This window comes from Cucurbita pepo, chromosome 4, assembly GCF_057944985.1.
Source record: "Cucurbita pepo subsp. pepo isolate OVF chromosome 4, ASM5794498v1, whole genome shotgun sequence".
NCBI lineage: Eukaryota > Viridiplantae > Streptophyta > Magnoliopsida > Cucurbitales > Cucurbitaceae > Cucurbita > Cucurbita pepo.
The window spans coordinates 5,903,034-5,913,593 of NC_141801.1; the positions used below are offsets into that span (position 1 = coordinate 5,903,034).

Consider the following 10,560-nt stretch of genomic DNA (forward strand, 5'->3'; position numbering starts at 1 on the left):
TGTCCCATGTGAACTCTTGTCCTGTTGTTTTGACGAGTATAAGGTAACGTCGCTAATTAGGATGGAGAAAATTAGGGGCGTTACAAAAACAGTAAAAGGGGTTTTCCCTTAATAGCGGGAGCTTCAATAAATTATTTTCTATCTAGCATAGGGGTAAAACAGTAAAAGACCTTTTCCCCTTAATAGCTGCAGCTGAAAGAAAAGAAATTCTATCTTTCCCGTATTTTTGGGGATAAAATAGATGCTTTACCCTGATTTCCCTTGGTAACTCGACTGTAAACACGAAAAAAAACAAGAATTCTCCTATCTATCCCCTATTTTTAGGGATAAAAGTCTACCTTTACCCTTCTTTCCCTCGGTAACTTTCCTGTAAACACTCAAAAAACAGGAATGATCCTATCCTCCCCCCTATTTTTAGAGATCAAACTCTATCTCTCCCTTATTTTTTTGATTAAAATCCCGGTCAAATGGGCCGAGGTAATGAATAAGTCAATCCTCAACTCAACAAGAATTCTCGTTCACTGTCAGACTGATTAGACTGATCCTACTGATTGAACTCTAGAGACTTCCCTTCGCTACTGAACCCGCCTTCCCTTTCACCGATATTCCCTTCCCTTATTGATGGAGGTAAAGCATATTCTTTCAATTCATTCAATCCTGAACCGTAACAAAAACAGGAGCGGATAGTCAAAAAGGGGTAAAGCTCCTACCCCTTATACTTTATTACCTGACCTATACTAGACCTATTTCCTATTTCTTCTTTCACTGTAACCGAAGAAAATGAAGAAAGATCAGCTCATTCACCTCGTCCTTATTCCTTCTCCTTCACTCGCTATCGGTCTGGTCTCATGGCTTCGCTCCTTCACCTAGGTAAAGCTGCTTCGCTCCCTTCTTTCATTCAGTAGCTCTTTTCTTTCCTTTCCCTATCGGTCGAAATGTGGAGATACCTTTACCAGCACCTGTTAGCTCTGTCCGGCATGGGTTAGCGACATAAAGTGTGAATCAAAGTTCATCGGGCCATTCCTTTTCTTCGACAACTGAACTATCATCATCGTTCTTAAGCCTAGTGTGGTCATATGCAAAATCTTGCTAAGCTTCATTCTACAAGCATTCCTCTATTTGAATGCATTTTGAAGGTATATGGATTCTGGATCATAAGGTAATTTCTTCTGCGACCGATGTGACCGAAGATTGAATTGGTACCAACGAACCAGGAACTGATGGAATTGATGATTTGAACAGGGTGCGGAAGAAGAAAGAAAAAGGTATAGAGGCTTTAGATAAAGATAAAGGTTGGAAAGAGAAAGGTAGAAATTGAGTTCCAAAAGGAATGGACTCCTCAGAGGGGGTAGGAGAACTCAGCTAAGTCAGAAAGTCTTTCTAGCGAGGGGAGCGCAGAGTTAGTTATAGCAATTTCACTCTTTTTCTAAGTTAGGGGTATTCCTCAGATTTTGAATAGCCAAGGTCTTTTGGTCTAGGGCAAAAAGAGTTCCGATTGGTAATAGATAGGAGGGTTAGGTTTTTCTTGCTCAACCAGGAATCTTGCCTGACCCCGAGCAAGGGCCTAATTCACGTACGTACATAAAGGGAAGGGTGGGGTAGGTCTTTCACTCTTGTTGTTACCTCAATAGATGAGTGAAGCGAAGGGACGAGACACCGATAGGCACGAGAGGAGTTCCTTCCAGGAGGGAGAGCATGTAATTGAATGAAGAAAATCAAAACTACACCAAGCTATGGGTGCAATCAGTACATATGACTTGGCTATCGGCCTGTCCTTTTTCGCAAAGCTTGGCTAAAACTTATTTGCCTAAATATTGGCTAGCTCAGAGAAAGATTCCAGCTAGTCAAAGAAGGCGGTCCTGAGCAGATGATCTTCGGATTCCATAACAGCACGTCCGGCGGCTATTCAAATGGATCCTGTTCCTACCCGCTCGCAACCCTGATTCGGAATGGAATCCTATCGACTGGCTACTTTTAGACCAAATGGATTTGAGCCACTTTCACTATGCGAGGGCTTTGGTCTGCTTCCTTCTTTTCTTTTCAATCACAGGAAATGAATGATTCAATCTCGAACTGGGCCTGACTATTCAGTTGAAGTGAGAGTCAACTATCGAGGGTAGACATTTTGAGGCACTTTTTCAAGACTGTCGTCTTTGCTAGTTAGTAAGTGCATCGGAACGCTAACGGCGAGGTGCCAACTAACCTTTGTCCCTAGCCCTCAATCAATCAATGGGGCAAGGAGAGGGGAGAAGCTGACAGACCGAGGGGAAGGAGAAAGAAACAAACCAAACAAATACCTACCTATTTACCGAGAAAAAGAAAAGAGAGAGATAGTCAAACCAGAACCGATATTACCTGATGCGATTGTGAGTTAGTCTTTCACAGTAAACAAAGACGAAAGGAAAGAAAGAAACAAGAATGAGACAGAGTTTACAGTCTTTGAGGGAAGAGGAAATGAATGAAATCCTGACCGACCCTATTGATTCTTCTTCTTTTTCGGAAGGAAAGACTCAACCTTAAACTAAACCTTTTCCTATTTGACAGTGAAAGAAAGAAAGAAAGGAGACAGAGCATGAATGGAATGAGAGTTGACAGTGAAAGAGGGGAAAGAAAAGAAAGGAGATAGTCAAACCGGAACCTGAACCGGATGGGGTATGTCAAAGACAAAGAGAATGAAAGAGAAGCAAGCGACTGAACCGATATGACATTAACTACTTCCCCTGATGGAATTGGGTAAAGCATATTCTTTCTCCTGAGCCGGAACCTAACTGTAAACTGATTGTCCTCTCCCTATTTTGTTGGTCATTTCAGTCAAACACAAGGGAAGGAAATAGGTCAAGCTATTTTACGGTCTCATTGCTGCCCTCGCTCCTCTCAAAAAGCATTACTGGCGAGTCAATTCTCTCTTGAACCTATCCAACTCTATCTGAGTCTTCGCTACTGAACCAGAACCTGATTGAGCCTACCCTTTACAGTCTTTGAAGGGAGAGAGAGGAGAGTCAACTGATCAAAAGGGAAAGCCGAAAGAGAAAACCTTACCCTCTATTCCCGGACCATTCTTTCATTCTAAAGCAGCATTCTACGGAACCTCTAGTATATTACTTGAACTTTATGGGAGAGGGGAGTGAATGAATTAGCTAGTGAACCGGAACAAAAACTGGACAGGAAAGCAAAGAGATAGTGAGACTTTACAGGAGGAGAGTCCATTCATTGAATCCGGAACCTCTATTACATATTACCTGATGGAACTATAAACAAAGACAGACGAAAGCGAAAACTAGGACTATTCTTCAAAGACGAGGTAAAGCTGCGAAAAAACAAATAGAATTAGCAGTCGAGTCAATGAAATCCTTTACATGAGAGGAAAGAAATGAAAGGGGAAAGAAAGATGATCAGCTCATTCACCTATTTGCTTCGCTCCTGCCCCGATATTACCTGACCAAACAAACACCTATTTATCTTATTCATTCAATTCTGAACCTCATTCCCTTCTTTCTGTAGGTCTGCCCCTTCACCGGCGATATGACCTTCCCCGATTGAACGTGAAGTAGATCTTTCTTTTCTTGAATGAACTATAACCCCGAAAGATTCATTCTTTCTCTGATCTGATCCTTTCTTGAACTCGGTAAATAAATAGGCTGAGATTACTTACCTATAGGTCTCAGAATTCCATTGCCTAATCTTTCTCTTCTCTGATCTTGATCCTTATTCTGTTGCTATTCAATCCTGAACCTTTACAGTCGAGTCCATGAATTAGCAGCTTGACGTATTTACCTCTTACCTTATTTATTAAGATGAACCTGAGCCTCGGCTTCGCTCCTCCCACTATCGGGCTCATTGCTTCGCTACTTCACTATTCTTGAGCAAGGTAAAGCATATATATGAAATGCATTCGAGTGAACTCCAGGGAACCTATTTATTCCTTCAAACACGAACAGAGTAAACAAAGACTCAACTCAAGAGTTTACGAGCTGAACTCAATCACTTGTCCCTGATTGAACAAGGTAAATAGGTAGTTCATTCAGTAGCTCTTTTCTTGAACTCGTTAAAGTGGCTTCCTTTGCCCCTTTTCCTCTATTGCCTTGCCTTCTTGAACAGTAGGTAAACTGCTGAACCTGTCGGTTTCACCCATTCATTGCCTAAACTACTAAACGAACTGAACTCATTCACCTTTTCCTATCCCTTACGGTCTCCTTCACTCCTGAACCAGATGGAACTCGGTCAAGCATATTCTATTTCAGTAGCTCTTTTCTTGAACTCGGTAATGAGGAAGTGAAGACGAAAGATTCCTTCTCCTTTACCTGAACCGATATTCCCTATTTATTCTTGAACTGTAAAAGATCAATACTCAACTCCTTATTCTCCTGAACCTCTATTTATTCCCGTCCCTTCTTTCACACTTACTCTCCTGTAAGAAACCAGAATGAGAGTTTACAGTCAGTCAAGACGAAAGGAAAAATGAATGAGACAGATTGCACTCGGGTTTCACTATTCTTTCACTGGGTAAATAGGTTAAAGGTTCTTTCTTTTCCTTCACAAGGTCAAGCTGCTTGCTGAGGATTGAATGTAATCTCTTGTAAACTCATGAACCTTCTTTCTTTTCCTCTCCTGTAACCAAAGACTGACCGAAAGATGAAGACGACTCTCAACCTTAAATCTTTTCCTGATTTCACTGTAAGAAAAGAAGAGGAAAGACTGAACTCAAGATGAATGAGACCTCACTCCTATGCTGCCTACTTACTCAACCTTAAGCCTTTTCCTGACCCTTCAAACATTCTTTTCCTGTAAACTAAGACTCAACGAAAGCAAGATTCATTCTTTAACCGATCTTTCTCCTCTGCCTATTTCTTCTATTCCTTCAAACACTAGGTAAAGCGGCTGGCTTCGCTCAATCACCTGTCCTTTCCAGTCGTCTCGATCGAGCTAAGCTACTTACTCGCTCTTCTCTACACCCTGCATTGATTGGACTGATTGAACTCGGGTTGAACTATTTTAGTGTCTCTTCTCTTTTCTTTGCTCTCCCTTCTTGAACTCGGTAAAGCAGCTAATCTAATTCATTGACTCTCTCTCACTGTCAAATATCAATACTGACGATTCATTCTCCCTTTCCTTCTTTCACTGGGTAAACTGTATGGGGGATTCTTCTTTCACTCCTGAACCTCTACAACTATCTCTCTCCTTCTTATTCTTTAACTAACTGATCTTTCTCCTTCACTCCGGAACAACCTATTTACTAACCCCGTAAATAAAGGGATATTAAATTCATTAGGAGCTTTGAAAGACTCAACTCAAGATTAATGAGAGTTCACTGTCAGGAAAGACTATCGATGAATCAATGATCGTTCACTGTCAGTCAATCCTCAAGATTCATGAGACGGAACTATTTTATCCTCTCCCTATTTTGAGGGCCATTTTCTTCTCCTAGCTGGCCAATTCTTCTTTCACGAGGTAAAGCGTCTTCCCCCCTAGACAAAGAAAGGGAGTAGGTTGAGTAAGCAAAAGGAAGGAGACTCACCAAGCGGAAATGGAAACTCATTCACCTGTCCACCCACAATTCCAGTGCCCGAACCTTCTTTCACTCTTTGACTCTCCCTATTCATCTTTCATTGACTCTCTTGTATCATGAACCTGATTGAACCTATTGATTCTTGAACAGCTCAAGATCTTGAACTCAATCACTTGTCCCCTCTTGAACTCCTGTAAAGACCATTAATTAATTCATTCTATCTTTTCCCTACCGGTCGAGCTCTTTCACTCCTCTCCTTATTTTTTGCGCTATTTTTCTATCTTTACCCTATTTTTAGGGATCAAACTCTATCTATACCCTATTTTGCGGGCTATAGGTAATTACTCTGTCTCAACTCCTTATCCTTATTATAGAGAGTTTCCGGAACTGGCTTTCTTGCTTGCTTTCTCACTCTTTCACTCTTCACTATTCTTTCACTGGGTAAACTGTATTTTGATTCATCCACTGCTCTCTTAACTCAATCACTTGTCTCTGAACGAGGTAAATAGGCTTTGATTCCCTCATTCCCTTCAATCAAACACTCTTGAACAAGGTCAAGCTAGCACTAAGAAAAAGTCAGTCTTCTTTGTCTCATGGCTTCGCTCCTCTTCTCTTCTCGTCTCGCTGCTTCGTACCTTTTCTCTTCATTATCCTGAACTACTTGTTCTGTTATTGTGAGTTATTCAAAGACTCGGTAAACTACTGAGCCTGAACCTATCCTTTCTTGACCTTTCCAGTCGAGTAAATCAAAGACTGAAGATGAATTCGAGCATATTCATTCTTTTCCTTCTTTCTCTCTCTCCTTGACCTCGTAAGTAAAGACTGCGGATTAATTCTTTCGCTTCTCCTTTCTTTCATTCACTCCTTTTCCTGACGAGTCTAGTCCATGAATTAGCTTACCTATTTACCTATTGTTACCTGTTACCTGATTTATTAACCTGAAGAACCTTCTTTGTAAAGCGACTGAACTGTAAGTAAAGACTGAAGATTCCTTCTCCTTCCCTACTTCCTGAAGAACTTTTATGACCTGACCCTATTATTCATTCAATCTTGAACTTTACAGTAGGTAAAAGAAAAGAAGAAGAAAGAAGAACCTCTCCTTTTGAACGAGGTAGGTAATTTGTAAGTCAATCCTCAAGCAAGACAAGATATTCTATTCCTTTACAGGGGAGTCAAGACTATGAATTCGAGTTTCATCCTCTCCCTACTGACTCATTCACCTTTTCCTGATTGAAGGAGGTAAAAGAAAAGAGAATAAATTGAAAGAAGAATAAAATGCTGGATTCTTTCTCCTGTCTTCACCCCTGAACCGTAAACTATCTATCAGCTTTTCTCCCTACTCATTCTGCTGAACCTAACTCAAGATGAAGACGACTGATTTCATTCACCTTTACAGTCGGTAAAGCATACATACATACATACATACATACATATTCTTTCTACTGAACCTGATTGTCACTTTGTCTGCGTCTTTTTCCTTTCACTCTATCTATTTGTTATTACCTGACCTACACCTATTCTATTGGGCTCACTCCTAAACCTACTTATTCTTGAATTCAATTCCAGGAGAGTCTATTCATGAATCAGAGAATGAAAGAGAAATTCTCCTTCCCTATTTCACCTGAGCCTTTTCCTCTACTATATCCCCTTGCCTGAACTTTATCAGCTTCTGCCTGAACTTTAATCAGCTTCTGCCGCCTTCCCTTGTCTGCTTCTACCTTACCTTATCAGCTTCTGCCTTTTCCCTTCTTCCTTCTTACTCAACAAATTCTGCTTTTCTGACTCTCATCTACGTAAGAGTAATTGGTTTGCTAAAGAAGATGATCGTGAGTTGTTTCTTTCTCTTCTGATTATACTTCTTTCTATCTTCACTACCTTTTTGTTCTTCTCTTCTTTGTTCATATGAATGTAACAGCTTATTCTAAGCCAAGCGCGAATTGACGCTGTCTGAGTCTTCTTCCCTTCCCTCTTCCAGTAACCCTTATCAGTTAAAGAAAAAGAGGAAGTGGTTGACACGAGAGCTCCGAAACAGGAGAGGAAATGACTGAAAGACTCCTTATTCATGAGAGTGAACTGTCAGACTCAACCTCAAGCTCCTACTTCTTCCACTCATGAGACTTCCTTTCGCTACTTCACCTGACGAGTTCTAGAAGAAATGAATTATCAGCTTTTCAAGACTCAACGAAAGAAGTCGAGGTTACAGTCTTTGAATAAATAGGTTCAGGCAATCGAATTGTGAGACCAATTGGTGAATGAGAGAATTGCCCCTTTCCTTCCTTAAGCCTGACTTAAATCCTACTCTTTCAGTCTTTCCAGTCGGATGAATTCATGCAATCAATGGAACTCAATCACTTGAAGAACTGGAACCTGAACCGATATTACCAAACAAAGACCTATCAAACAAACGCCTATATTATCGACTGAAAGAAAAGAGCTACTAAATATGCTTTACCACCGAGTTCAATCAATCCATAGGACAAAGAAAGTCAATGCTTCATTTAATCCCATAGAGATGATAAATCTTGATCTTCTCCTTTCGTTCTCTTCTTTTATTTCTTCTCAATTCCGATTCTGTATTCTCCTCCTGTAATAAAGATGAATTGAGACTGAACAGGAACCTATATTACCTGACCTGATTTCACTGTATGTAAAGAAAGACGAAAGATGAATGAGAGTGAAGACGAAAGAAGAATGAGACTGAACGAACTGAACTCCTTCCCCTTTGACGATATTCCCTGTCCTTTCCAGTGGAGTAAATTCATGAAATCCTTCCCCTATTTCCCTTATTCATTCAATCAATCAATCCTTTTCCTATTTCTTCTTTAACTTCTCTATCTCCTTCCCCCCTCCCTTCACCTATTTATTCTGGAACAGTAACCTAAGAACCCCCCTTCCTTGTCTCACAGCTTATCTTACCTCATTGGTCTCGTAAACTCTCTTTCTCTTCTCTTTCTCCTCTCGCTACCCTGAAAATGGGTTGGATCTATTGAATGAGATCCTGGAGACAGGGGTGGGAGGTATGAGTCTCGATCAGATGCAGGGAAGACCAGGCAATCCGTGCCTATCAATCATTCCATTCGTTCGTCAGGAAGCAATAGAGAAAGAAGGGTCTTTTTCAATCACTTTGTTTGTAATGAAAAGCTAAAGAGAAGGCGGCTGCAAATAGTCCAATTTTGGATAAGCCAAAATTAGTAGGAAATTCATTAGACTCACTAGTGTCCGTCCGGCAGGCAATTGTGCAACTATGCTTTCTTTAGTCCCTGCTATGCCAGCAATAGGGAATCCTTATAAAACCAGTATGCCAGCAATAGGGAATCCTTATAAAACCGTAACTCCCCCATTCGATATGTGAAACTGGAATGCAAGTTGCGTGATAGTTTGATTCCCCACAAATGATCAGTCTCCGTCTCTAAGCTTGACCCCTCCCATCCCACACAAGGGCGACTGGCTGGGTAAAGAACTATAATAATAGGAGTCTCGCCACAGACAGCCTATTCTATTTCGAAACTGGGATAAAAGATTTGATTGAGTTCTATATAGTCTTTCAAACGTCTACTGCACTCACGCCTTTCGGTTCCTATTTGAAACTGAACTTCTTCTTCTTTCACAAGGTAAAGCACAAAATCTTTGCATTTAATAAAGGGTCGAGTGCTCCTGCCCCTCTCTTTCCTCTTTAGGGCTCCTACTGCTGCCCGGTTCTTTTCTCATTTTGAATCGGAATAGGTCCAACCCAGTTCATCCTTGTAGTAATCCTCGTATGCCCCCAATCCGGAATATGAACGTAAAAAGCAAAGACCTATTGAACCGATCACTGGAATACCTGTTATAGTCACTATCAGCCAAACAAGGAATCCTGATAGTAGTCTCAGCCATTTACCCCATTTCATCAAGTGGTCATGCGTCAGACATAAACTGTCATGGAGAATTGAGAGATTATACCCGTTCGTTGGGATAAGAGAATTCCAATTCCTTGACTTTTTGCTTCTCAACATTGAAGTCAGTAAGCCAGACTGGTAGTATTCAATTCTTTTGTTCGTGAGGGCTTGATTGTGTCGTAGCTCACTCATTCAGATTAGGTTTCTCGTGAACTGCATTTCTTTGCTTATATTGACCCCAAAAAAGAGTAGGTGTAGGTACAGCTAGTCCGTGAACAGCCAACCAGCGCACTGTCAAAATGGGATAGGTTTTCTCTATCATCATTTGATCCTCCTGCTCCTAAAAAGATCTACTAAATTCATCGAGTTGTTCCGGCCAGTTATGAATAGAATTCCTTCCTTGGCGCCTCTCTGTAAAATACTCGTTTGTTTGGACGAGTGAGGGCTGAAAAAGACATCGTAAGCTAACCCCGTGTTGAGGAATAACCAACCTGCAATGAATAGAACAAGTATAGTAATGCTATGAATGACCCAGTCTCTTCTACTCTACTGGTAATAATAGAGAAAGAAGCAAAAGAAGGTTCTCCTCTCCTACGCTTCTAGGCATGCCTCTACATATTATTGTACAGTCAGGATCGATTCCATAAAAGATGAGATTAGTAAATGAAAATGAACGGGGCATGGTTGATCGTCTAGTACCCAGAGCGTCTTGATTGAGAGTATACCGCATCAGTATAGCTATCCTTCTTCTGAGACAATAAGGCAGTTTCACAATCCGTCTCTAAATTCAGAGCTATAGAATTTCTTGCTTGTCGATGTAGAATCATGTACCATTCAAGAGAAAATTCCTCAATTTCATTCCTCTCGTGTGAGACTTTTCTTCTTCCGAGCAAGATATTATGTGTCATTTCAAAACCTACTACTGAATCTAATGAGTGAAAGTCAAGTCAAAGTCTTAGTTGGTCGTTGTTCATTCCAAAATCTCCTTAAGTATTCAATACAATTATTATTACTATTTCTTTCAAAAAGAGTTGCCCCCGCGGGGTCTGTTGATTCGGAATCACGGGATGAGTAGATGTAACGGATCATTAATCAATTTGCTTTTTCTCTCAGTCACTCTGTTATGGGCAATTTGGATGTTTATTTAGGGTTGGAAGTCTCTCTTTTTGACTTTTCAGT

General features: G+C 40.7%; 1 pseudogene; it reads right to left on the reverse strand.

The window, feature by feature from the left end:
* Positions 1-9,565: 9,565 nt before the first annotated feature.
* On the reverse strand, positions 9,566-10,208 carry LOC147792962 (uncharacterized; annotated as a pseudogene).
* Between the last annotated feature and the right edge of the window lie 352 nt (positions 10,209-10,560).